At 41.6% G+C, this 27,474-nt stretch overlaps 1 protein-coding gene across 2 annotated transcripts in view; it reads right to left on the reverse strand.

Annotated features, from left to right (window-relative positions):
* The window catches only part of DERA (deoxyribose-phosphate aldolase), a 339,267-nt gene that overhangs the window by 70,561 nt on the left and 241,232 nt on the right, over positions 1 to 27,474 (reverse strand). The gene's annotated exons all lie outside the window — the stretch shown is intronic.

The raw sequence follows: 27,474 nt of genomic DNA on the forward strand, positions 1-27,474 counted from the left end.
GGGTCGGTAATAGGATATGTGGCATGTATATATTCTGTGCGTTACTGCGGCTGTACACGGAATGCTACGTTACAGCGTCAGTAATAGGATATGTGGCATGCCTATATTCTGTGTGTGACTGTGGCTGTATCTGCATACAGAATGCTACATTACAGTGTTTTCCTGGCAAAAAAAAAAAAAAAGAAAGACTCCAGACGTTAGCAGAGCTGCAGGCTCACTCATGCCAGGCATCTCATGGTGATAGATAGATAGATAGATAGATAGATAGATAGATAGATAGATAGATAGATAGATAGATAGATAGATAGATAGATAGATAGACAGATAGATAGATAGGATAGATAAATTAGTATAATACAGCCACCTATTGTGTCTCTATAAGAGCCCTGTACAGCAGTCACTCTCACCTGGTGATATCTCTATACACTCAGTGATCCTGGCTCACACTACCTAGGCTATATACATCACTATCAGGTAATTACTATAATACAGCCACCTATTGTGTCTCTATAAGAGTCCTGTACAGCAGTCACTCTCACCTGGTGATATCTCTATACACTCAGTGATCCTGGCTCACACTACCTAGACTATATACATCACTATCAGGTAATTACTATAATACAGCCACCTATTGTGTCTCTATAAGAGTCCTGTACAGCAGTCACTCTCACCTGGTGATATCTCTATACACTCAGTGATCCTGGCTCACACTACCTAGACTATATACATCACTATCAGGTAATTACTATAATACAGCCACCTATTGTGTCTCTATAAGAGTCCTGTACAGCAGTCACTCTCACCTGGTGATATCTCTATACACTCAGTGATCCTGGCTCACACTACCTAGACTATATACATCACTATCAGGTAATTACTATAATACAGCCGCCTATTGTGTCTCTATAAGAGCCATGTACAGCAGTCACTCTCACCTGGTGATATCTCTATACACTCAGTGATCCTGGCTCACACTACCTAGACTATATACATCACTATCAGGTAATTACTATAATACAGCCACCTATTGTGTCTCTATAAGAGTCCTGTACAGCAGTCACTCTCACCTGGTGATATCTCTATACACTCAGTGATCCTGGCTCACACTACCTAGACTATATACATCACTATCAGGTAATTACTATAATACAGCCGCCTATTGTGTATCTATAAGAGTCCTGTACAGCAGTCACTCTTACCTGGTGATATCTCTATACACTCAGTGATCCTGGATCACACTACCTAGACTATATACATCACTATCAGGTAATTACTATAATACAGCCACCTATTGTGTCTCTATAAGAGTCCTGTACAGCAGTCACTCTCACCTGGTGATATCTCTCTATACACTCAGTGATCCTGGCTCACACTACCTAGACTATATACATCACTATCAGGTAATTACTATAATACAGCCACCTATTGTGTCTCTATAAGAGTCCTGTACAGCAGTCACTCTCACCTGGTGATATCTCTATACACTCAGTGATCCTGGCTCACACTACCTAGGCTATATACATCACTATCAGGTAATTACTATAATACAGCCACCTATTGTGTCTCTATAAGAGTCCTGTACAGCAGTCACTCTCACCTGGTGATATCTCTATACACTCAGTGACCCTGGCTCACACTACCTAGGCTATATACATCACTATCAGGTAATTACTATAATACAGCCACCTATTGTGTCTCTATAAGAGTCCTGTACAGCAGTCACTCTCACCTGGTGATATATCTCTATACACTCAGTGACCCTGGCTCACACTACCTAGGCTATATACATCACTATCAGGTAATTACTATAATACAGCCACCTATTGTGTCTCTATAAGAGCCCTGTACAGCAGTCACTCTCACCTGGTGATATCTCTCTATACACTCAGTGATCCTGGCTCACACTACCTAGGCTATATACATCACTATCATGTAATTACTATAATACAGCCACCTATTGTGTCTCTATAAGAGTCCTGTACAGCAGTCACTCTCACCTGGTGATATCTCTCTATACACTCAGTGATCCTGGCTCACACTACCTAGACTATATACATCACTATCAGGTAATTACTATAATACAGCCACCTATTGTGTCTCTATAAGAGTCCTGTACAGCAGTCACTCTCACCTGGTGATATCTCTATACACTCAGTGATCCTGGCTCACACTACCTAGACTATATACATCACTATCAGGTAATTACTATAATACAGCCACCTATTGTGTCTCTATAAGAGTCCTGTACAGCAGTCACTCTCACCTGGTGATATCTCTATACACTCAGTGACCCTGGCTCACACTACCTAGGCTATATACATCACTATCAGGTAATTACTATAATACAGCCGCCTATTGTGTCTCTATAAGAGTCCTGTACAGCAGTCACTCTCACCTGGTGATATCTCTATACACTCAGTGATCCTGGCTCACACTACCTAGACTATATACATCACTATCAGGTAATTACTATAATACAGCCACCTATTGTGTCTCTATAAGAGTCCTGTACAGCAGTCACTCTCACCTGGTGATATCTCTATACACTCAGTGACCCTGGCTCACACTACCTAGGCTATATACATCACTATCAGGTAATTACTATAATACAGCCGCCTATTGTGTCTCTATAAGAGTCCTGTACAGCAGTCACTCTCACCTGGTGATATCTCTATACACTCAGTGATCCTGGCTCACACTACCTAGGCTATATACATCACTATCAGGTAATTACTATAATACAGCCACCTATAGTGTCTCTATAAGAGTCCTGTACAGCAGTCACTCTCACCTGGTGATATCTCTCTATACACTCAGTGATCCTGGCTCACACTACCTAGGCTATATACATAACTATCAGGTAATTACTATAATACAGCCACCTATTGTGTCTCTATAAGAGCCCTGTACAGCAGTCACTCTCACCTGGTGATATATCTCTATACACTCAGTGATCCTGGCTCACACTACCTAGGCTATATACATCACTATCAGGTAATTACTATAATACAGCCACCTATTGTGTCTCTATAAGAGCCCTGTACAGCAGTCACTCTCACCTGGTGATATCTCTCTACACACTCAGTGATCCTGGCTCACACTACCTAGGCTATATACATCACTATCATGTAATTACTATAATACAGCCACCTATTGTGTCTCTATAAGAGTCCTGTACAGCAGTCACTCTCACCTGGTGATATCTCTCTATACACTCAGTGATCCTGGCTCACACTACCTAGACTATATACATCACTATCAGGTAATTACTATAATACAGCCACCTATTGTGTCTCTATAAGAGTCCTGTACAGCAGTCACTCTCACCTGGTGATATCTCTCTATACACTCAGTGATCCTGGCTCACACTACCTAGACTATATACATCACTATCAGGTAATTACTATAATACAGCCGCCTATTGTGTCTCTATAAGAGTCCTGTACAGCAGTCACTCTCACCTGGTGATATCTCTATACACTCAGTGATCCTGGCTCACACTACCTAGACTATATACATCACTATCAGGTAATTACTATAATACAGCCGCCTATTGTGTCTCTATAAGAGTCCTGTACAGCAGTCACTCTCACCTGGTGATATCTCTATACACTCAGTGATCCTGGCTCACACTACCTAGGCTATATACATCACTATCAGGTAATTACTATAATACAGCCGCCTATTGTGTATCTATAAGAGTCCTGTACAGCAGTCACTCTCACCTGGTGATATCTCTCTATACACTCAGTGATCCTGGCTCACACTACCTAGGCTATATACATCACTATCAGGTAATTACTATAATACAGCCACCTATTGTGTCTCTATAAGAGTCCTGTACAGCAGTCACTCTCACCTGGTGATAACTCTATACACTCAGTGATCCTGGCTCACACTACCTAGACTATATACATCACTATCAGGTAATTACTATAATACAGCCACCTATTGTGTCTCTATAAGAGTCCTGTACGGCAGTCACTCTGACCTGGTGATATCTCTATACACTCAGTGATCCTGGCTCACACTACCTAGACTATATACATCACTATCAGGTAATTACTATAATACAGCCGCCTATTGTGTCTCTATAAGAGTCCTGTACAGCAGTCACTCTCACCTGGTGATATCTCTCTATACACTCGGTGATCCTGGCTCACACTACCTAGGCTATATACATCACTATCAGGTAATTACTATAATACAGCCACCTATTGTGTCTCTATAAGAGTCCTGTACAGCAGTCACTCTCACCTGGTGATATCTCTCTATACACTCAGTGATCCTGGCTCACACTACCTAGACTATATACATCACTATCAGGTAATTACTATAATACAGTCACCTATTGTGTCTCTATAAGAGTCCTGTACAGCAGTCACTCTCACCTGGTGATATCTCTATACACTCAGTGATCCTGGCTCACACTACCTAGACTATATACATCACTATCAGGTAATTACTATAATACAGCCGCCTATTGTGTATCTATAAGAGTCCTGTACAGCAGTCACTCTCACCTGGTGATATCTCTCTATACACTCAGTGATCCTGGCTCACACTACCTAGGCTATATACATCACTATCAGGTAATTACTATAATACAGCCACCTATTGTGTCTCTATAAGAGTCCTGTACAGCAGTCACTCTCACCTGGTGATAACTCTATACACTCAGTGATCCTGGCTCACACTACCTAGACTATATACATCACTATCAGGTAATTACTATAATACAGCCACCTATTGTGTCTCTATAAGAGTCCTGTACGGCAGTCACTCTGACCTGGTGATATCTCTATACACTCAGTGATCCTGGCTCACACTACCTAGACTATATACATCACTATCAGGTAATTACTATAATACAGCCGCCTATTGTGTCTCTATAAGAGTCCTGTACAGCAGTCACTCTCACCTGGTGATATCTCTCTATACACTCGGTGATCCTGGCTCACACTACCTAGGCTATATACATCACTATCAGGTAATTACTATAATACAGCCACCTATTGTGTCTCTATAAGAGTCCTGTACAGCAGTCACTCTCACCTGGTGATATCTCTCTATACACTCAGTGATCCTGGCTCACACTACCTAGACTATATACATCACTATCAGGTAATTACTATAATACAGTCACCTATTGTGTCTCTATAAGAGTCCTGTACAGCAGTCACTCTCACCTGGTGATATCTCTATACACTCAGTGATCCTGGCTCACACTACCTAGACTATATACATCACTATCAGGTAATTACTATAATACAGCCGCCTATTGTGTCTCTATAAGAGTCCTGTACAGCAGTCACTCTCACCTGGTGATATCTCTCTATACACTCAGTGATCCTGGCTCACACTACCTAGACTATATACATCACTATCAGGTAATTACTATAATACAGCCACCTATTGTGTCTCTATAAGAGTCCTGTACGGCAGTCACTCTGACCTGGTGATATCTCTATACACTCAGTGATCCTGGCTCACACTACCTAGACTATATACATCACTATCAGGTAATTACTATAATACAGCCACCTATTGTGTCTCTATAAGAGCCCTGTACAGCAGTCACTCTCACCTGGTGATATCTCTATACACTCAGTGACCCTGGCTCACACTACCTAGACTATATACATCACTATCAGGTAATTACTATAATACAGCCACCTATTGTGTCTCTATAAGAGTCCTGTACAGCAGTCACTCTCACCTGGTGATATCTCTATACACTCAGTGACCCTGGCTCACACTACCTAGGCTATATACATCACTATCAGGTAATTACTATAATACAGCCACCTATTGTGTCTCTATAAGAGTCCTGTACAGCAGTCACTCTCACCTGGTGATATCTCTCTATACACTCAGTGATCCTGGCTCACACTACCTAGACTATATACATCACTATCAGGTAATTACTATAATACAGCCACCTATTGTGTCTCTATAAGAGCCCTGTACAGCAGTCACTCTCACCTGGTGATATCTCTATACACTCAGTGACCCTGGCTCACACTACCTAGACTATATACATCACTATCAGGTAATTACTATAATACAGCCACCTATTGTGTCTCTATAAGAGTCCTGTACAGCAGTCACTCTCACCTGGTGATATCTCTATACACTCAGTGACCCTGGCTCACACTACCTAGGCTATATACATCACTATCAGGTAATTACTATAATACAGCCACCTATTGTGTCTCTATAAGAGCCCTGTACAGCAGTCACTCTCACCTGGTGATATCTCTATACACTCAGTGATCCTGGCTCACACTACCTAGGCTATATACATCACTATCAGGTAATTACTATAATACAGCCACCTATTGTGTCGCTATAAGAGCCCTGTACAGCAGTCACTGTCACCTGGTGATATCTCTCTATACACTCAGTGATCCTGTCTCACACTACCTAGACTATATACATCACTATCAGGTAATTACTATAATACAGCCACCTATTGTGTCTCTATAAGAGTCCTGTACAGCAGTCACTGTCACCTGGTGATATCTCTCTATACACTCAGTGATCCTGTCTCACACTACCTAGACTATATACATCACTATCAGGTAATTACTATAATACAGCCACCTATTGTGTCTCTATAAGAGCCCTGTACAGCAGTCACTCTCACCTGGTGATATCTCTATACACTCAGTGATCCTGGCTCACACTACCTAGGCTATATACATCACTATAAGGTAATTACTATAATACAGCCACCTATTGTGTCTCTATAAGAGCCCTGTACAGCAGTCACTCTCACCTGGTGATATCTCTATACACTCAGTGATCCTGGCTCACACTACCTAGACTATATACATCACTATCAGGTAATTACTATAATACAGCCGCCTATTGTGTCTCTATAAGAGCCCTGTACAGCAGTCACTCTCACCTGGTGATATCTCTCCTCTATACACTCAGTGACCCTGGCTCACACTACCTAGACTATATACATCACTATCAGGTAATTACTATAATACAGCCGCCTATTGTGTCGCTATAAGAGTCCTGTACAGCAGTCACTCTCACCTGGTGATATCTCTATACACTCAGTGATCCTGGCTCACACTACCTAGGCTATATACATCACTATAAGGTAATTACTATAATACAGCCGCCTATTGTGTCTCTATAAGAGTCCTGTACAGCAGTCACTATCACCTGGTGATATCTCTCTATACACTCAGTGATCCTGGCTCACACTACCTAGGCTATATACATCACTATCAGGTAATTACTATAATACAGCCACCTATTGTGTCTCTATAAGAGTCCTGTACAGCAGTCACTCTCACCTGGTGATATCTCTCTATACACTCAGTGATCCTGGCTCACACTACCTAGACTATATACATCACTATCAGGTAATTACTATAATACAGCCGCCTATTGTGTCTCTATAAGAGCCCTGTACAGCAGTCACTCTCACCTGCTGATATCTCTATACACTCAGTGATCCTGGCTCACACTACCTAGACTATATACATCACTATCAGGTAATTACTATAATACAGCCGCCTATTGTGTCTCTATAAGAGCCCTGTACAGCAGTCACTCTCACCTGGTGATATCTCTATACACTCAGTGATCCTGGCTCACACTACCTAGACTATATACATCACTATCAGGTAATTACTATAATACAGCCGCCTATTGTGTCTCTATAAGAGCCCTGTACAGCAGTCACTCTCACCTGGTGATATCTCTCTATACACTCAGTGATCCTGGCTCACACTACCTAGACTATATACATCACTATCAGGTAATTACTATAATACAGCCACCTATTGTGTCTCTATAAGAGTCCTGTACAGCAGTCACTCTCACCTGGTGATATCTCTCTATACACTCAGTGATCCTGGCTCACACTACCTAGGCTATATACATCACTATCATGTAATTACTATAATACAGCCACCTATTGTGTCTCTATAAGAGTCCTGTACAGCAGTCACTCTCACCTGGTGATATCTCTATACACTCAGTGACCCTGGTTCACACTACCTAGGCTATATACATCACTATCAGGTAATTACTATAATACAGCCACCTATTGTGTCTCTATAAGAGTCCTGTACAGCAGTCACTCTCACCTGGTGATATCTCTATACACTCAGTGATCCTGGCTCACACTACCTAGACTATATACATCACTATCAGGTAATTACTATAATACAGCCACCTATTGTGTCTCTATAAGAGCCCTGTACAGCAGTCACTCTCACCTGGTGATATCTGTATACACTCAGTGATCCTGGCTCACACTACCTAGTCTATATACATCACTATCGTGCAATTACTATAATACAGCCACCTATTGTGTCTCTATAAGAGTCCTGTACAGCAGTCACTCCCACCTGGTGATATCTCTATACACTCAGTGATCCTGGCTCACACTACCTAGGCTATATACATCACTATCAGGTAATTACTATAATACAGCCACCTATTGTGTCTCTATAAGAGTCCTGTACAGCAGTCACTCTCACCTGGTGATACCTCTATACACTCAGTGATCCTGGCTCACACTACCTAGGCTATATACATCACTATCAGGTAATTACTATAATACAGCCACCTATTGTGTCTCTATAAGAGTCCTGTACAGCAGTCACTCTCACCTGGTGATATCTCTATACACTCAGTGATACTGGATCACACTACCTAGACTATATACATCACTATCAGGTAATTACTATAATACAGCCACCTATTGTGTCTCTATAAGAGCCCTGTACAGCAGTTACTCTCACCTGGTGATATCTCTATACACTCAGTGATCCTGGCTCACACTACCTAGACTATATACATCACTATCAGGTAATTACTATAATACAGCCACCTATTGTGTCTCTATAAGAGTCCGGTACAGCAGTCACTCTCACCTGGTGATATCTCTATACACTCAGTGATCCTGGCTCACACTACCTAGGCTATATACATCACTATCAGGTAATTACTATAATACAGCCACCTATTGTGTCTCTATAAGAGTCCTGTACAGCAGTCACTCTCACCTGGTGATATCTCTCTATACACTCAGTGATCCTGGCTCACACTACCTAGGCTATATACATCACTATCAGGTAATTACTATAATACAGCCACCTATTGTGTCTCTATAAGAGTCCTGTACAGCAGTCACTCTCACCTGGTGATATCTCTATACACTCAGTGACCCTGGCTCACATTACCTAGGCTATATACATCAGTATCATGTAATTACTATAATACAGCCACCTATTGTGTCTCTATAAGAGTCCTGTACAGCAGTCACTCTCACCTGGTGATATCTCTATACACTCAGTGACCCTGGCTCACACTACCTAGGCTATATACATCACTATCAGGTAATTACTATAATACAGCCACCTATTGTGTCTCTATAAGAGCCCTGTACAGCAGTCACTCTCACCTGGTGATATCTCTATACACTCAGTGATCCTGGCTCACACTACCTAGACTATATACATCACTATCAGGTAATTACTATAATACAGCCACCTATTGTGTCTCTATAAGAGCCCTGTACAGCTGTCACTCTCACCTGGTGATATATCTATACACTCAGTGACCCTGGCTCACACTACCTAGATTATATACATCACTATCAGGTAATTACTATAATACAGCCACCTATTGTATCTCTATAAGAGTCCTGTACAGCAGTCACTCTCACCTGGTGATATCTCTCTATACACTCAGTGACCCTGGCTCACACTACCTAGGCTATATACATCACTATCAGGTAATTACTATAATACAGCCACCTATTGTGTCTCTATAAGAGTCCTGTACAGCAGTCACTCTCACCTGGTGATATCTCTATACACTCAGTGATCCTGGCTCACACTACCTAGGCTATATACATCACTATCAGGTAATTACTATAATACAGCCACCTATTGTGTCTCTATAAGAGTCCTGTACAGCAGTCACTCTCACCTGGTGATATCTCTATACACTCAGTGATCCTGGCTCACACTACCTAGGCTATATACATCACTATCGTGCAATTACTATAATACAGCCACCTATTGTGTCTCTATAAGAGTCCTGTACAGCAGTCACTCCCACCTGGTGATATCTCTATACACTCAGTGATCCTGGCTCACACTACCTAGGCTATATACATCACTATCAGGTAATTACTATAATACAGCCACCTATTGTGTCTCTATAAGAGTCCTGTACAGCAGTCACTCTCACCTGGTGATACCTCTATACACTCAGTGATCCTGGCTCACACTACCTAGGCTATATACATCACTATCAGGTAATTACTATAATACAGCCACCTATTGTGTCTCTATAAGAGTCCTGTACAGCAGTCACTCTCACCTGGTGATATCTCTATACACTCAGTGATACTGGATCACACTACCTAGACTATATACATCACTATCAGGTAATTACTATAATACAGCCACCTATTGTGTCTCTATAAGAGCCCTGTACAGCAGTTACTCTCACCTGGTGATATCTCTATACACTCAGTGATCCTGGCTCACACTACCTAGACTATATACATCACTATCAGGTAATTACTATAATACAGCCACCTATTGTGTCTCTATAAGAGTCCGGTACAGCAGTCACTCTCACCTGGTGATATCTCTATACACTCAGTGATCCTGGCTCACACTACCTAGGCTATATACATCACTATCAGGTAATTACTATAATACAGCCACCTATTGTGTCTCTATAAGAGTCCTGTACAGCAGTCACTCTCACCTGGTGATATCTCTCTATACACTCAGTGATCCTGGCTCACACTACCTAGGCTATATACATCACTATCAGGTAATTACTATAATACAGCCACCTATTGTGTCTCTATAAGAGTCCTGTACAGCAGTCACTCTCACCTGGTGATATCTCTATACACTCAGTGACCCTGGCTCACATTACCTAGGCTATATACATCAGTATCATGTAATTACTATAATACAGCCACCTATTGTGTCTCTATAAGAGTCCTGTACAGCAGTCACTCTCACCTGGTGATATCTCTATACACTCAGTGACCCTGGCTCACACTACCTAGGCTATATACATCACTATCAGGTAATTACTATAATACAGCCACCTATTGTGTCTCTATAAGAGCCCTGTACAGCAGTCACTCTCACCTGGTGATATCTCTATACACTCAGTGATCCTGGCTCACACTACCTAGACTATATACATCACTATCAGGTAATTACTATAATACAGCCACCTATTGTGTCTCTATAAGAGCCCTGTACAGCTGTCACTCTCACCTGGTGATATATCTATACACTCAGTGACCCTGGCTCACACTACCTAGATTATATACATCACTATCAGGTAATTACTATAATACAGCCACCTATTGTATCTCTATAAGAGTCCTGTACAGCAGTCACTCTCACCTGGTGATATCTCTCTATACACTCAGTGACCCTGGCTCACACTACCTAGGCTATATACATCACTATCAGGTAATTACTATAATACAGCCACCTATTGTGTCTCTATAAGAGTCCTGTACAGCAGTCACTCTCACCTGGTGATATCTCTATACACTCAGTGATCCTGGCTCACACTACCTAGGCTATATACATCACTATCAGGTAATTACTATAATACAGCCACCTATTGTGTCTCTATAAGAGTCCTGTACAGCAGTCACTCTCACCTGGTGATATCTCTCTATACACTCAGTGATCCTGGCTCACACTACCTAGACTATATACATCACTATCAGGTAATTACTATAATACAGCCACCTATTGTGTCTCTATAAGAGTCCTGTACAGCAGTCACTCTCACCTGGTGATATCTCTCTATACACTCAGTGATCCTGGCTCACACTACCTAGACTATATACATCACTATCAGGTAATTACTATAATACAGCCACCTATTGTGTCTCTATAAGAGCCCTGTACAGCAGTCACTCTCACCTGGTGATATCTCTATACACTCAGTGATCCTGGCTCACACTACCTAGGCTATATACATCACTATCAGGTAATTACTATAATACAGCCACCTATTGTGTCTCTATAAGAGTCCTGTACAGCAGTCACTCTCACCTGGTGATATCTCTATACACTCAGTGATCCTGGCTCACACTACCTAGACTATATACATCACTATCAGGTAATTACTATAATACAGCCACCTATTGTGTCTCTATAAGAGTCCTGTACAGCAGTCACTCTCACCTGGTGATATCTCTATACACTCAGTGATCCTGGCTCACACTACCTAGATTATATACATCACTATCAGGTAATTACTATAATACAGCCGCCTATTGTGTCTCTATAAGAGCCCTGTACAGCAGTCACTCTCACCTGGTGATATCTCTATACACTCAGTGACCCTGGCTCACACTACCTAGATTATATACATCACTATCCGGTAATTACTATAATACAGCCGCCTATTGTGTCTCTATAAGAGCCCTGTACAGCAGTCACTCTCACCTGGTGATATCTCTATACACTCAGTGATCCTGGCTCACACTACCTAGGCTATATACATCACTATCAGGTAATTACTATAAAACAGCCACCTATTGTATCTCTATAAGAGTCCTGTACAGCAGTCACTCTCACCTGGTGATATCTCTCTATACACTCAGTGATCCTGGCTCACACTACCTAGACTATATACATCACTATCAGGTAATTACTATAATACAGCCACCTATTGTGTCTCTATAAGAGCCCTGTACAGCAGTCACTCTCACCTGGTGATATCTCTATACACTCAGTGATCCTGGCTCACACTACCTAGGCTATATACATCACTATCAGGTAATTACTATAATACAGCCACCTATTGTGTCTCTATAAGAGTCCTGTACAGCAGTCACTCTCACCTGGTGATATCTCTATACACTCAGTGATCCTGGCTCACACTACCTAGACTATATACATCACTATCAGGTAATTACTATAATACAGCCACCTATTGTGTCTCTATAAGAGTCCTGTACAGCAGTCACTCTCACCTGGTGATATCTCTCTATACACTCAGTGATCCTGGCTCACACTACCTAGACTATATACATCACTATCAGGTAATTACTATAATACAGCCACCTATTGTGTCTCTATAAGAGCCCTGTACAGCAGTCACTCTCACCTGGTGATATCTCTATACACTCAGTGATCCTGGCTCACACTACCTAGATTATATACATCACTATCAGGTAATTACTATAATACAGCCGCCTATTGTGTCTCTATAAGAGCCCTGTACAGCAGTCACTCTCACCTGGTGATATCTCTATACACTCAGTGACCCTGGCTCACACTACCTAGATTATATACATCACTATCCGGTAATTACTATAATACAGCCGCCTATTGTGTCTCTATAAGAGCCCTGTACAGCAGTCACTCTCACCTGGTGATATCTCTATACACTCAGTGATCCTGGCTCACACTACCTAGGCTATATACATCACTATCAGGTAATTACTATAATACAGCCACCTATTGTCTCTATAAGAGTCCTGTACAGCAGTCACTCTCACCTGGTGATATCTCTCTATACACTCAGTGATCCTGGCTCACACTACCTAGGCTATATACATCACTATCAGGTAATTACTATAATACAGCCACCTATTGTGTCTCTATAAGAGTCCTGTACAGCAGTCACTCTCACCTGGTGATATCTCTATACACTCAGTGATCCTGGCTCACACTACCTAGACTATATACATCACTATCAGGTAATTACTATAATACAGCCACCTATTGTGTCTCTATAAGAGTCCTGTACAGCAGTCACTCTCACCTGGTGATATCTCTCTATACACTCAGTGATCCTGGCTCACACTACCTAGACTATATACATCACTATCAGGTAATTACTATAATACAGCCACCTATTGTGTCTCTATAAGAGCCCTGTACAGCAGTCACTCTCACCTGGTGATATCTCTATACACTCAGTGACCCTGGCTCACACTACCTAGGCTATATACATCACTATCAGGTAATTACTATAATACAGCCGCCTATTGTGTCTCTATAAGAATCCTGTACAGCAGTCACTCTCACCTGGTGATATCTCTATACACTCAGTGATCCTGGCTCACACTACCTAGGCTATATACATCACTATCAGGTAATTACTATAATACAGCCACCTATTGTGTCTCTATAAGAGTCCTGTACAGCAGTCACTCTCACCTGGTGATATCTCTATATACTCAGTGACCCTGGCTCACACTACCTAGACTATATACATCACTATCAGGTAATTACTATAATACAGCCGCCTATTGTGTCTCTATAAGAGCCCTGTACAGCAGTCACTCTCACCTGGTGATATCTCTATACACTCAGTGACCCTGGCTCACACTACCTAGACTATATACATCACTATCAGGTAATTACTATAATACAGCCACCTATTGTATCTCTATAAGAGTCCTGTACAGCAGTCACTCTCACCTGGTGATATCTCTATACACTCAGTGACCCTGGCTCACACTACCTAGGCTATATACATCACTATCAGGTAATTACTATAATACAGCCACCTATTGTGTCTCTATAAGAGTCCTGTACAGCAGTCACTCTCACCTGGTGATATCTCTCTATACACTCAGTGATCCTGGCTCACACTACCTAGACTATATACATCACTATCAGGTAATTACTATAATACAGCCGCCTATTCTGTCTCTATAAGAGCCCTGTACAGCAGTCACTCTCACCTGGTGATATCTCTCTATACACTCAGTGATCCTGGCTCACACTACCTAGGCTATATACATCACTATCAGGTAATTACTATAATACAGCCACCTATTGTGTCTCTATAAGAGTCCTGTACAGCAGTCACTCTCACCTGGTGATATCTCTCTATACACTCAGTGATCCTGGCTCACACTACCTAGGCTATATACATCACTATCAGGTAATTACTATAATACAGCCACCTATTGTGTCTCTATAAGAGTCCTGTACAGCAGTCACTCTCACCTGGTGATATCTCTATACACTCAGTGACCCTGGCTCACACTACCTAGACTATATACATCACTATCAGGTAATTACTATAATACAGCCGCCTATTGTGTCTCTATAAGAGCCATGTACAGCAGTCACTCTCACCTGGTGATATCTCTATACACTCAGTGACCCTGGCTCACACTACCTAGGCTATATACATCACTATCATGTAATTACTATAATACAGCCACCTATTGTGTCTCTATAAGAGTCCTGTACAGCAGTCACTCTCACCTGGTGATATCTCTATACACTCAGTGACCCTGGCTCACACTACCTAGGCTATATACATCACTATCAGGTAATTACTATAATACAGCCACCTATTGTGTCTCTATAAGAGCCCTGTACAGCAGTCACTCTCACCTGGTGATATCACTATACACTCAGTGATCCTGGCTCACACTACCTAGACTATATACATCACTATCAGGTAATTACTATAATACAGCCACCTGTTGTGTCTCTATAAGAGCCCTGTACAGCAGTCACTCTCACCTGGTGATATCTCTATACACTCAGTGACCCTGGCTCACACTACCTAGATTATATACATCACTATCAGGTAATTACTATAATACAGCCGCCTATTGTGTCTCTATAAGAGCCCTGTACAGCAGTCACTCTCACCTGGTGATATCTCTATACACTCAGTGACCCTGGCTCACACTACCTAGGCTATATACATCACTATCAGGTAATTACTATAATACAGCCACCTATTGTGTCTCTATAAGAGTCCTGTACAGCAGTCACTCTCACCTGGTGATATCTCTCTATACACTCAGTGATCCTGGCTCACACTACCTAGACTATATACATCACTATCAGGTAATTACTATAATACAGCCGCCTATTCTGTCTCTATAAGAGCCCTGTACAGCAGTCACTCTCACCTGGTGATATCTCTCTATACACTCAGTGAACCTGGCTCACACTACCTAGACTATATACATCACTATCAGGTAATTACTATAATACAGCCACCTATTGTGTCTCTATAAGAGCCCTGTACAGCAGTCACTCTCACCTGGTGATATCTCTATACACTCAGTGATCCTGGCTCACACTACCTAGACTATATACATCACTATCAGGTAATTACTATAATACAGCCACCTATTGTGTCTCTATAAGAGTCCTGTACAGCAGTCACTCTCACCTGGTGATATCTCTATACACTCAGTGACCCTGGCTCACACTACCTAGGCTATATACATCACTATCAGGTAATTACTATAATACAGCCACCTATTGTGTCTCTATAAGAGTCCTGTACAGCAGTCACTCTCACCTGGTGATATCTCTATACACTCAGTGATCCTGGCTCACACTACCTAGACTATATACATCACTATCAGGTAATTACTATAATACAGCCACCTATTGTGTCTCTATAAGAGCCCTGTACAGCAGTCACTCTCACCTGGTGATATCTCTATACACTCAGTGATCCTGGCTCACACTACCTAGGCTATATACATCACTATCAGGTAATTACTATAATACAGCCACCTATTGTGTCTCTATAAGAGTCCTGTACAGCAGTCACTCTCACCTGGTGATATCTCTCTATACACTCAGTGATCCTGGCTCACACTACCTAGGCTATATACATCACTATCAGGTAATTACTATAATACAGCCACCTATTGTGTCTCTATAAGAGTCCTGTACAGCAGTCACTCTCACCTGGTGATATCTCTATACACTCAGTGACCCTGGCTCACACTACCTAGACTATATACATCACTATCAGGTAATTACTATAATACAGCCGCCTATTGTGTCTCTATAAGAGCCATGTACAGCAGTCACTCTCACCTGGTGATATCTCTATACACTCAGTGACCCTGGCTCACACTACCTAGGCTATATACATCACTGTCATGTAATTACTATAATACAGCCACCTATTGTGTCTCTATAAGAGTCCTGTACAGCAGTCACTCTCACCTGGTGATATCTCTATACACTCAGTGACCCTGGCTCACACTACCTAGGCTATATACATCACTATCAGGTAATTACTATAATACAGCCACCTATTGTGTCTCTATAAGAGCCCTGTACAGCAGTCACTCTCACCTGGTGATATCACTATACACTCAGTGATCCTGGCTCACACTACCTAGACTATATACATCACTATCAGGTAATTACTATAATACAGCCACCTGTTGTGTCTCTATAAGAGCCCTGTACAGCAGTCACTCTCACCTGGTGATATCTCTATACACTCAGTGACCCTGGCTCACACTACCTAGATTATATACATCACTATCAGGTAATTACTATAATACAGCCGCCTATTGTGTCTCTATAAGAGCCCTGAACAGCAGTCACTCTCACCTGGTGATATCTCTCTATACACTCAGTGACCCTGGCTCACACTACCTAGGCTATATACATCACTATCAGGTAATTACTATAATACAGCCACCTATTGTGTCTCTATAAGAGTCCTGTACAGCAGTCACTCTCACCTGGTGATATCTCTATATACTCAGTGACCCTGGCTCACACTACCTAGACTATATACATCACTATCAGGTAATTACTATAATACAGCCGCCTATTGTGTCTCTATAAGAGCCCTGTACAGCAGTCACTCTCACCTGGTGATATCTCTATACACTCAGTGACCCTGGCTCACACTACCTAGGCTATATACATCACTATCAGGTAATTACTATAATACAGCCACCTATTGTGTCTCTATAAGAGTCCTGTACAGCAGTCACTCTCACCTGGTGATATCTCTATACACTCAGTGATCCTGGCTCACACTACCTAGGCTATATACATTACTATCATGTAATTACTATAATACAGCCACCTATTGTGTCTCTATAAGAGTCCTGTACAGCAGTCACTCTCACCTGGTGATATCTCTCTATACACTCAGTGATCCTGGCTCACACTACCTAGACTATATACATCACTATCAGGTAATTACTATAATACAGCCACCTATTGTGTCTCTATAAGAGCCCTGTACAGCAGTCACTCTCACCTGGTGATATCTCTATACACTCAGTGATCCTGGCTCACACTACCTAGGCTATATACATCACTATCAGGTAATTACTATTATAGAGACACAATAGGTGGCTGTATTAGAGTCCTGTACAGCAGTCACTCTCACCTGGTGATATCTCTATACACTCAGTGATCCTGGCTCACACTACCTAGACTATATACATCACTATCAGGTAATTACTATAATACAGCCACCTATTGTGTCTCTATAAGAGTCCTGTACAGCAGTCACTCTCACCTGGTGATATCTCTATACACTCAGTGACCCTGGCTCACACTACCTAGGCTATATACATCACTATCAGGTAATTACTATAATACAGCCACCTATTGTGTCTCTATAAGAGTCCTGTACAGCAGTCACTCTCACCTGGTGATATCTCTATACACTCAGTGATCCTGGCTCACACTACCTAGACTATATACATCACTATCAGGTAATTACTATAATACAGCCACCTATTGTGTCTCTATAAGAGCCCTGTACAGCAGTCACTCTCACCTGGTGATATCTCTATACACTCAGTGATCCTGGCTCACACTACCTAGGCTATATACATCACTATCAGGTAATTACTATAATACAGCCACCTATTGTGTCTCTATAAGAGTCCTGTACAGCAGTCACTCTCACCTGGTGATATCTCTCTATACACTCAGTGATCCTGGCTCACACTACCTAGGCTATATACATCACTATCAGGTAATTACTATAATACAGCCACCTATTGTGTCTCTATAAGAGTCCTGTACAGCAGTCACTCTCACCTGGTGATATCTCTATACACTCAGTGACCCTGGCTCACACTACCTAGACTATATACATCACTATCAGGTAATTACTATAATACAGCCGCCTATTGTGTCTCTATAAGAGCCATGTACAGCAGTCACTCTCACCTGGTGATATCTCTATACACTCAGTGACCCTGGCTCACACTACCTAGGCTATATACATCACTATCATGTAATTACTATAATACAGCCACCTATTGTGTCTCTATAAGAGTCCTGTACAGCAGTCACTCTCACCTGGTGATATCTCTATACACTCAGTGACCCTGGCTCACACTACCTAGGCTATATACATCACTATCAGGTAATTACTATAATACAGCCACCTATTGTGTCTCTATAAGAGCCCTGTACAGCAGTCACTCTCACCTGGTGATATCACTATACACTCAGTGATCCTGGCTCACACTACCTAGACTATATACATCACTATCAGGTAATTACTATAATACAGCCACCTGTTGTGTCTCTATAAGAGCCCTGTACAGCAGTCACTCTCACCTGGTGATATCTCTATACACTCAGTGACCCTGGCTCACACTACCTAGATTATATACATCACTATCAGGTAATTACTATAATACAGCCACCTATTGTGTCTCTATAAGAGTCCAGTACAGCAGTCACTCTCACCTGGTGATATCTCTATACACTCAGTGACCCTGGCTCACACTACCTAGGCTATATACATCACTATCAGGTAATTACTATAATACAGCCACCTATTGTGTCTCTATAAGAGTCCTGTACAGCAGTCACTCTCATCTGGTGATATCTCTATACACTCAGTGATCCTGGCTCACACTACCTAGACTATATACATCACTATCAGGTAATTACTATAATACAGCCACCTATTGTGTCTCTATAAGAGCCCTGTACAGCAGTCACTCTCACCTGGTGATATCTCTATACACTCAGTGATCCTGGCTCACACTACCTAGGCTATATACATCACTATCAGGTAATTACTATAATACAGCCACCTATTGTGTCTCTATAAGAGTCCTGTACAGCAGTCACTCTCACCTGGTGATATCTCTATATACTCAGTGACCCTGGCTCACACTACCTAGGCTATATACATCACTATCAGGTAATTACTATAATACAGCCATCTATTGTGTCTCTATAAGAGTCCTGTACAGCAGTCACTCTCACCTGGTGATATCTCTATACACTCAGTGATCCTGGCTCACACTACCTAGACTATATACATCACTACCAGGTAATTACTATAATACAGCCACCTATTGTGTCTCTATAAGAGTCCTGTACAGCAGTCACTCTCACCTGGTGATATCTCTATACACTCAGTGATCCTGGCTCACACTACCTAGGCTATATACATTACTATCATGTAATTACTATAATACAGCCACCTATTGTGTCTCTATAAGAGTCCTGTACAGCAGTCACTCTCACCTGGTGATATCACTATACACTCAGTGATCCTGGCTCACACTACCTAGACTATATACATCACTATCAGGTAATTACTATAATACAGCCACCTATTGTGTCTCTATAAGAGCCCTGTACAGCAGTCACTCTCACCTGCTGATATCTCTATACACTCAGTGTCCCTGGCTCACACTACCTAGACTATATACATCACTATCAGGTAATTACTATAATACAGCCACCTATTGTGTCTCTATAAGAGTCCTGTACAGCAGTCACTCTCACCTGGTGATATCTCTCTATACACTCAGTGATCCTGGCTCACACTACCTAGACTATATACATCACTATCAGGTAATTACTATAATACAGCCGCCTATTGTGTCTCTATAAGAGTCCTGTACAGCAGTCACTCTCACCTGGTGATATCTCTATACACTCAGTGACCCTGGCTCACACTACCTAGGCTATATACATCACTATCAGGTAATTACTATAATACAGCCACCTATTGTGTCTCTATAAGAGTCCTGTACAGCAGTCACTCTCACCTGGTGATATCTCTATACACTCAGTGATCCTGGCTCACACTACCTAGACTATATACATCACTATCAGGTAATTACTATAATACAGCCGCCTATTGTGTCTCTATAAGAGCCCTGTACAGCAGTCACTCTCACCTGGTGATATCTCTATACACTCAGTGATCCTGGCTCACACTACCTAGACTATATACATCACTACCAGGTAATTACTATAATACAGCCACCTATTGTGTCTCTATAAGAGTCCTATACAGCAGTCACTCTCACCTGGTGATATCTCTATACACTCAGTGATCCTGGCTCACACTACCTAGGCTATATACATTACTATCATGTAATTACTATAATACAGCCACCTATTGTGTCTCTATAAGAGTCCTGTACAGCAGTCACTCTCACCTGGTGATATCTCTATACACTCAGTGATCCTGGCTCACACTACCTAGGCTATATACATCACTATCAGGTAATTACTATAATACAGCCACCTATTGTGTCTCTATAAGAGCCCTGTACAGCAGTCACTCTCACCTGGTGATATCACTATACACTCAGTGATCCTGGCTCACACTACCTAGACTATATACATCACTATCAGGTAATTACTATAATACAGCCACCTATTGTGTCTCTATAAGAGCCCTGTACAGCAGTCACTCTCACCTGCTGATATCTCTATACACTCAGTGTCCCTGGCTCACACTACCTAGACTATATACATCACTATCAGGTAATTACTATAATACAGCCACCTATTGTGTCTCTATAAGAGTCCTGTACAGCAGTCACTCTCACCTGGTGATATCTCTCTATACACTCAGTGATCCTGGCTCACACTACCTAGACTATATACATCACTATCAGGTAATTACTATAATACAGCCGCCTATTGTGTCTCTATAAGAGTCCTGTACAGCAGTCACTCTCACCTGGTGATATCTCTATACACTCAGTGACCCTGGCTCACACTACCTAGGCTATATACATCACTATCAGGTAATTACTATAATACAGCCGCCTATTGTGTATCTATAAGAGTCCTGTACAGCAGTCACTCTTACCTGGTGATATATCTATACACTCAGTGATCCTGGCTCACACTACCTAGGCTATATACATCACTATCAGGTAATTACTATAATACAGCCACCTATTGTGTCTCTATAAGAGCCCTGTACAGCAGTCACTCTCACCTGGTGATATCTCTCTATACACTCAGTGATCCTGGCTCACACTACCTAGACTATATACATCACTATCAGGTAATTACTATAATACAGCCGCCTATTGTGTCTCTATAAGAGTCCTGTACAGCAGTCACTCTCACCTGGTGATATCTCTCTATACACTCAGTGATCCTGGCTCACACTACCTAGACTATATACATCACTATCAGGTAATTACTATAATACAGCCACCTATTGTGTCTCTATAAAAGCCCTGTACAGCAATCACTCTCACCTGGTGATATCTCTATACACTCAGTGATCCTGACTCACACTACCTAGGCTATATACATCACTATCAGGTAATTACTATAATACAGCCACCTATTGTGTCTCTATAAGAGTCCTGTACAGCAGTCACTCTCACCTGGTGATATCTCTATACATTCAGTGATCCTGGCTCACACTACCTAGGCTATATACATCACTATCAGGTAATTACTATAATACTGCCGCCTATTGTGTCTCTATAAGAGTCCTGTACAGCAGTCACTCTCACCTGGTAATATCTCTATACATTCAGTGATCCTGGCTCACACTACCTAGGCTATATACATCACTATCAGGTAATTACTATAATACAGCCACCTATTGTGTCTCTATAAGAGCCCTGTACAGCAGTCACTCTCACCTGGTGATATCTCTCTATACACTCAGTGATCCTGGCTCACACTACCTAGACTATATACATCACTATCAGGTAATTACTATAATACAGCCGCCTATTGTGTCTCTATAAGAGTCCTGTACAGCAGTCACTCTCACCTGGTGATATCTATCTATACACTCAGTAATCCTGGCTCACACTACCTAGACTATATACATCACTATCAGGTAATTACTATAATACAGCCACCTATTGTGTCTCTATAAGAGCCCTGTACAGCAGTCACTCTCACCTGGTGATATCTCTATACACTCAGTGATCCTGACTCACACTACCTAGGCTATATACATCACTATCAGGTAACTACTATAATACAGCCACCTATTGTGTCTCTATAAGAGTCCTGTACAGCAGTCACTCTCACCTGGTGATATCTCTATACATTCAGTGATCCTGGCTCACACTACCTAGGCTATATACATCACTATCAGGTAATTACTATAATACAGCCGCCTATTGTGTCTCTATAAGAGTCCTGTACAGCAGTCACTCTCACCTGGTAATATCTCTATACATTCAGTGATCCTGGCTCACACTACCTAGGCTATATACATCACTATCAGGTAATTACTATAATACAGCCACCTATTGTGTCTCTATAAGAGTCCTGTACAGCAGTCACTCTCACCTGGTGATATCTCTCTATACACTCAGTGATCCTGGCTCACACTACCTAGGCTATATACATCACTATCATGTAATTACTATAATACAGCCACCTATTGTGTCTCTATAAGAGTCCTGTACAGCAGTCACTCTCACCTGGTGATATCTCTCTATACACTCAGTGATCCTGGCTCACACTACCTAGACTATATACATCACTATCAGGTAATTACTATAATACAGCCACCTATTGTGTCTCTATAAGAGTCCTGTACAGCAGTCACTCTCACCTGGTGATATCTCTATACACTCAGTGATCCTGGCTCACACTACCTAGACTATATACATCACTATCAGGTAATTACTATAATACAGCCACCTATTGTGTCTCTATAAGAGTCCTGTACAGAAGTCACTCTCACCTGGTGATATCTCTATACACTCAGTGATCCTGGCTCACACTACCTAGACTATATACATCACTATCAGGTAATTACTATAATACAGCCACCTATTGTGTCTCTATAAGAGCCCTGTACAGCAGTCACTCTCACCTGGTGATATCTCTCTATACACTCAGTGATCCTGGCTCACACTACCTAGGCTATATACATCACTATCAGGTAATTTCTATAATACAGCCACCTATTGTGTCTCTATAAGAGTCCTGTACAGCAGTCACTCTCACCTGGTGATATCACTATACACTCAGTGATCCTGGCTCACACTACCTAGACTATATACATCACTATCAGGTAATTACTATAATACAGCCGCCTATTGTGTCTCTATAAGAGCCATGTACAGCAGTCACTCTCACCTGGTGATATCTCTATACACTCAGTGACCCTGGCTCACACTACCTAGGCTATATACATCACTATCATGTAATTACTATAATACAGCCACCTATTGTGTCTCTATAAGAGTCCTGTACAGCAGTCACTCTCACCTGGTGATATCTCTATACACTCAGTGACCCTGGCTCACACTACCTAGGCTATATACATCACTATCAGGTAATTACTATAATACAGCCACCTATTGTGTCTCTATAAGAGTCCTGTACAGCAGTCACTCTCACCTGGTGATATCTCTATACACTCAGTGATCCTGGCTCACACTACCTAGACTATATACATCACTATCAGGTAATTACTATAATACAGCCACCTATTGTGTCTCTATAAGAGCCCTGTACAGCAGTCACTCTCACCTGGTGATATCTCTATACACTCAGTGATCCTGGCTCACACTACCTAGGCTATATACATCACTATCAGGTAATTACTATAATACAGCCACCTATTGTGTCTCTATAAGAGTCCTGTACAGCAGTCACTCTCACCTGGTGATATCTCTATATACTCAGTGACCCTGGCTCACACTACCTAGGCTATATACATCACTATCAGGTAATTACTATAATACAGCCATCTATTGTGTCTCTATAAGAGTCCTGTACAGCAGTCACTCTCACCTGGTGATATCTCTATACACTCAGTGATCCTGGCTCACACTACCTAGGCTATATACATCACTATCAGGTAATTACTATAATACAGCCACCTATTGTGTCTCTATAAGAGTCCTGTACAGCAGTCACTCTCACCTGGTGATATCTCTATACACTCAGTGATCCTGGCTCACACTACCTAGACTATATACATCACTATCAGGTAATTACTATAATACAGCCGCCTATTGTGTCTCTATAAGAGCCCTGTACAGCAGTCACTCTCACCTGGTGATATCTCTATACACTCAGTGATCCTGGCTCACACTACCTAGACTATATACATCACTACCAGGTAATTACTATAATACAGCCACCTATTGTGTCTCTATAAGAGTCCTGTACAGCAGTCACTCTCACCTGGTGATATCTCTATACACTCAGTGATCCTGGCTCACACTACCTAGGCTATATACATTACTATCATGTAATTACTATAATACAGCCACCTATTGTGTCTCTATAAGAGTCCTGTACAGCAGTCACTCTCACCTGGTGATATCACTATACACTCAGTGATCCTGGCTCACACTACCTAGACTATATACATCACTATCAGGTAATTACTATAATACAGCCACCTATTGTGTCTCTATAAGAGCCCTGTACAGCAGTCACTCTCACCTGCTGATATCTCTATACACTCAGTGTCCCTGGCTCACACTACCTAGACTATATACATCACTATCAGGTAATTACTATAATACAGCCACCTATTGTGTCTCTATAAGAGTCCTGTACAGCAGTCACTCTCACCTGGTGATATCTCTCTATACACTCAGTGATCCTGGCTCACACTACCTAGACTATATACATCACTATCAGGTAATTACTATAATACAGCCGCCTATTGTGTCTCTATAAGAGTCCTGTACAGCAGTCACTCTCACCTGGTGATATCTCTATACACTCAGTGACCCTGGCTCACACTACCTAGGCTATATACATCACTATCAGGTAATTACTATAATACAGCCGCCTATTGTGTATCTATAAGAGTCCTGTACAGCAGTCACTCTTACCTGGTGATATATCTATACACTCAGTGATCCTGGCTCACACTACCTAGGCTATATACATCACTATCAGGTAATTACTATAATACAGCCACCTATTGTGTCTCTATAAGAGCCCTGTACAGCAGTCACTCTCACCTGGTGATATCTCTCTATACACTCAGTGATCCTGGCTCACACTACCTAGACTATATACATCACTATCAGGTAATTACTATAATACAGCCACCTATTGTGTCTCTATAAAAGCCCTGTACAGCAGTCACTCTCACCTGGTGATATCTCTATACACTCAGTGATCCTGACTCACACTACCTAGGCTATATACATCACTATCAGGTAATTACTATAATACAGCCACCTATTGTGTCTCTATAAGAGTCCTGTACAGCAGTCACTCTCACCTGGTGATATCTCTATACATTCAGTGATCCTGGCTCACACTACCTAGGCTATATACATCACTATCAGGTAATTACTATAATACAGCCGCCTATTGTGTCTCTATAAGAGTCCTGTACAGCAGTCACTCTCACCTGGTAATATCTCTATACATTCAGTGATCCTGGCTCACACTACCTAGGCTATATACATCACTATCAGGTAATTACTATAATACAGCCACCTATTGTGTCTCTATAAGAGCCCTGTACAGCAGTCACTCTCACCTGGTGATATCTATCTATACACTCGGTGATCCTGGCTCACACTACCTAGACTATATACATCACTATCAGGTAATTACTATAATACAGCCACCTATTGTGTCTCTATAAGAGCCCTGTACAGCAGTCACTCTCACCTGGTGATATCTCTATACACTCAGTGATCCTGACTCACACTACCTAGGCTATATACATCACTATCAGGTAATTACTATAATACAGCCACCTATTGTGTCTCTATAAGAGTCCTGTACAGCAGTCACTCTCACCTGGTGATATCTCTATACATTCAGTGATCCTGGCTCACACTACCTAGGCTATATACATCACTATCAGGTAATTACTATAATACAGCCGCCTATTGTGTCTCTATAAGAGTCCTGTACAGCAGTCACTCTCACCTGGTAATATCTCTATACATTCAGTGATCCTGGCTCACACTACCTAGGCTATATACATCACTATCAGGTAATTACTATAATACAGCCACCTATTGTGTCTCTATAAGAGTCCTGTACAGCAGTCACTCTCACCTGGTGATATCTCTCTATACACTCAGTGATCCTGGCTCACACTACCTAGGCTATATACATCACTATCATGTAATTACTATAATACAGCCACCTATTGTGTCTCTATAAGAGTCCTGTACAGCAGTCACTCTCACCTGGTGATATCTCTCTATACACTCAGTGATCCTGGCTCACACTACCTAGACTATATACATCACTATCAGGTAATTACTATAATACAGCCACCTATTGTGTCTCTATAAGAGTCCTGTACAGCAGTCACTCTCACCTGGTGATATCTCTATACACTCAGTGATCCTGGCTCACACTACCTAGACTATATACATCACTATCAGGTAATTACTATAATACAGCCACCTATTGTGTCTCTATAAGAGTCCTGTACAGAAGTCACTCTCACCTGGTGATATCTCTATACACTCAG

This window comes from Pseudophryne corroboree, chromosome 6 (assembly GCF_028390025.1).
Source record: "Pseudophryne corroboree isolate aPseCor3 chromosome 6, aPseCor3.hap2, whole genome shotgun sequence".
Taxonomy (NCBI): Eukaryota; Metazoa; Chordata; class Amphibia; order Anura; family Myobatrachidae; genus Pseudophryne; species Pseudophryne corroboree.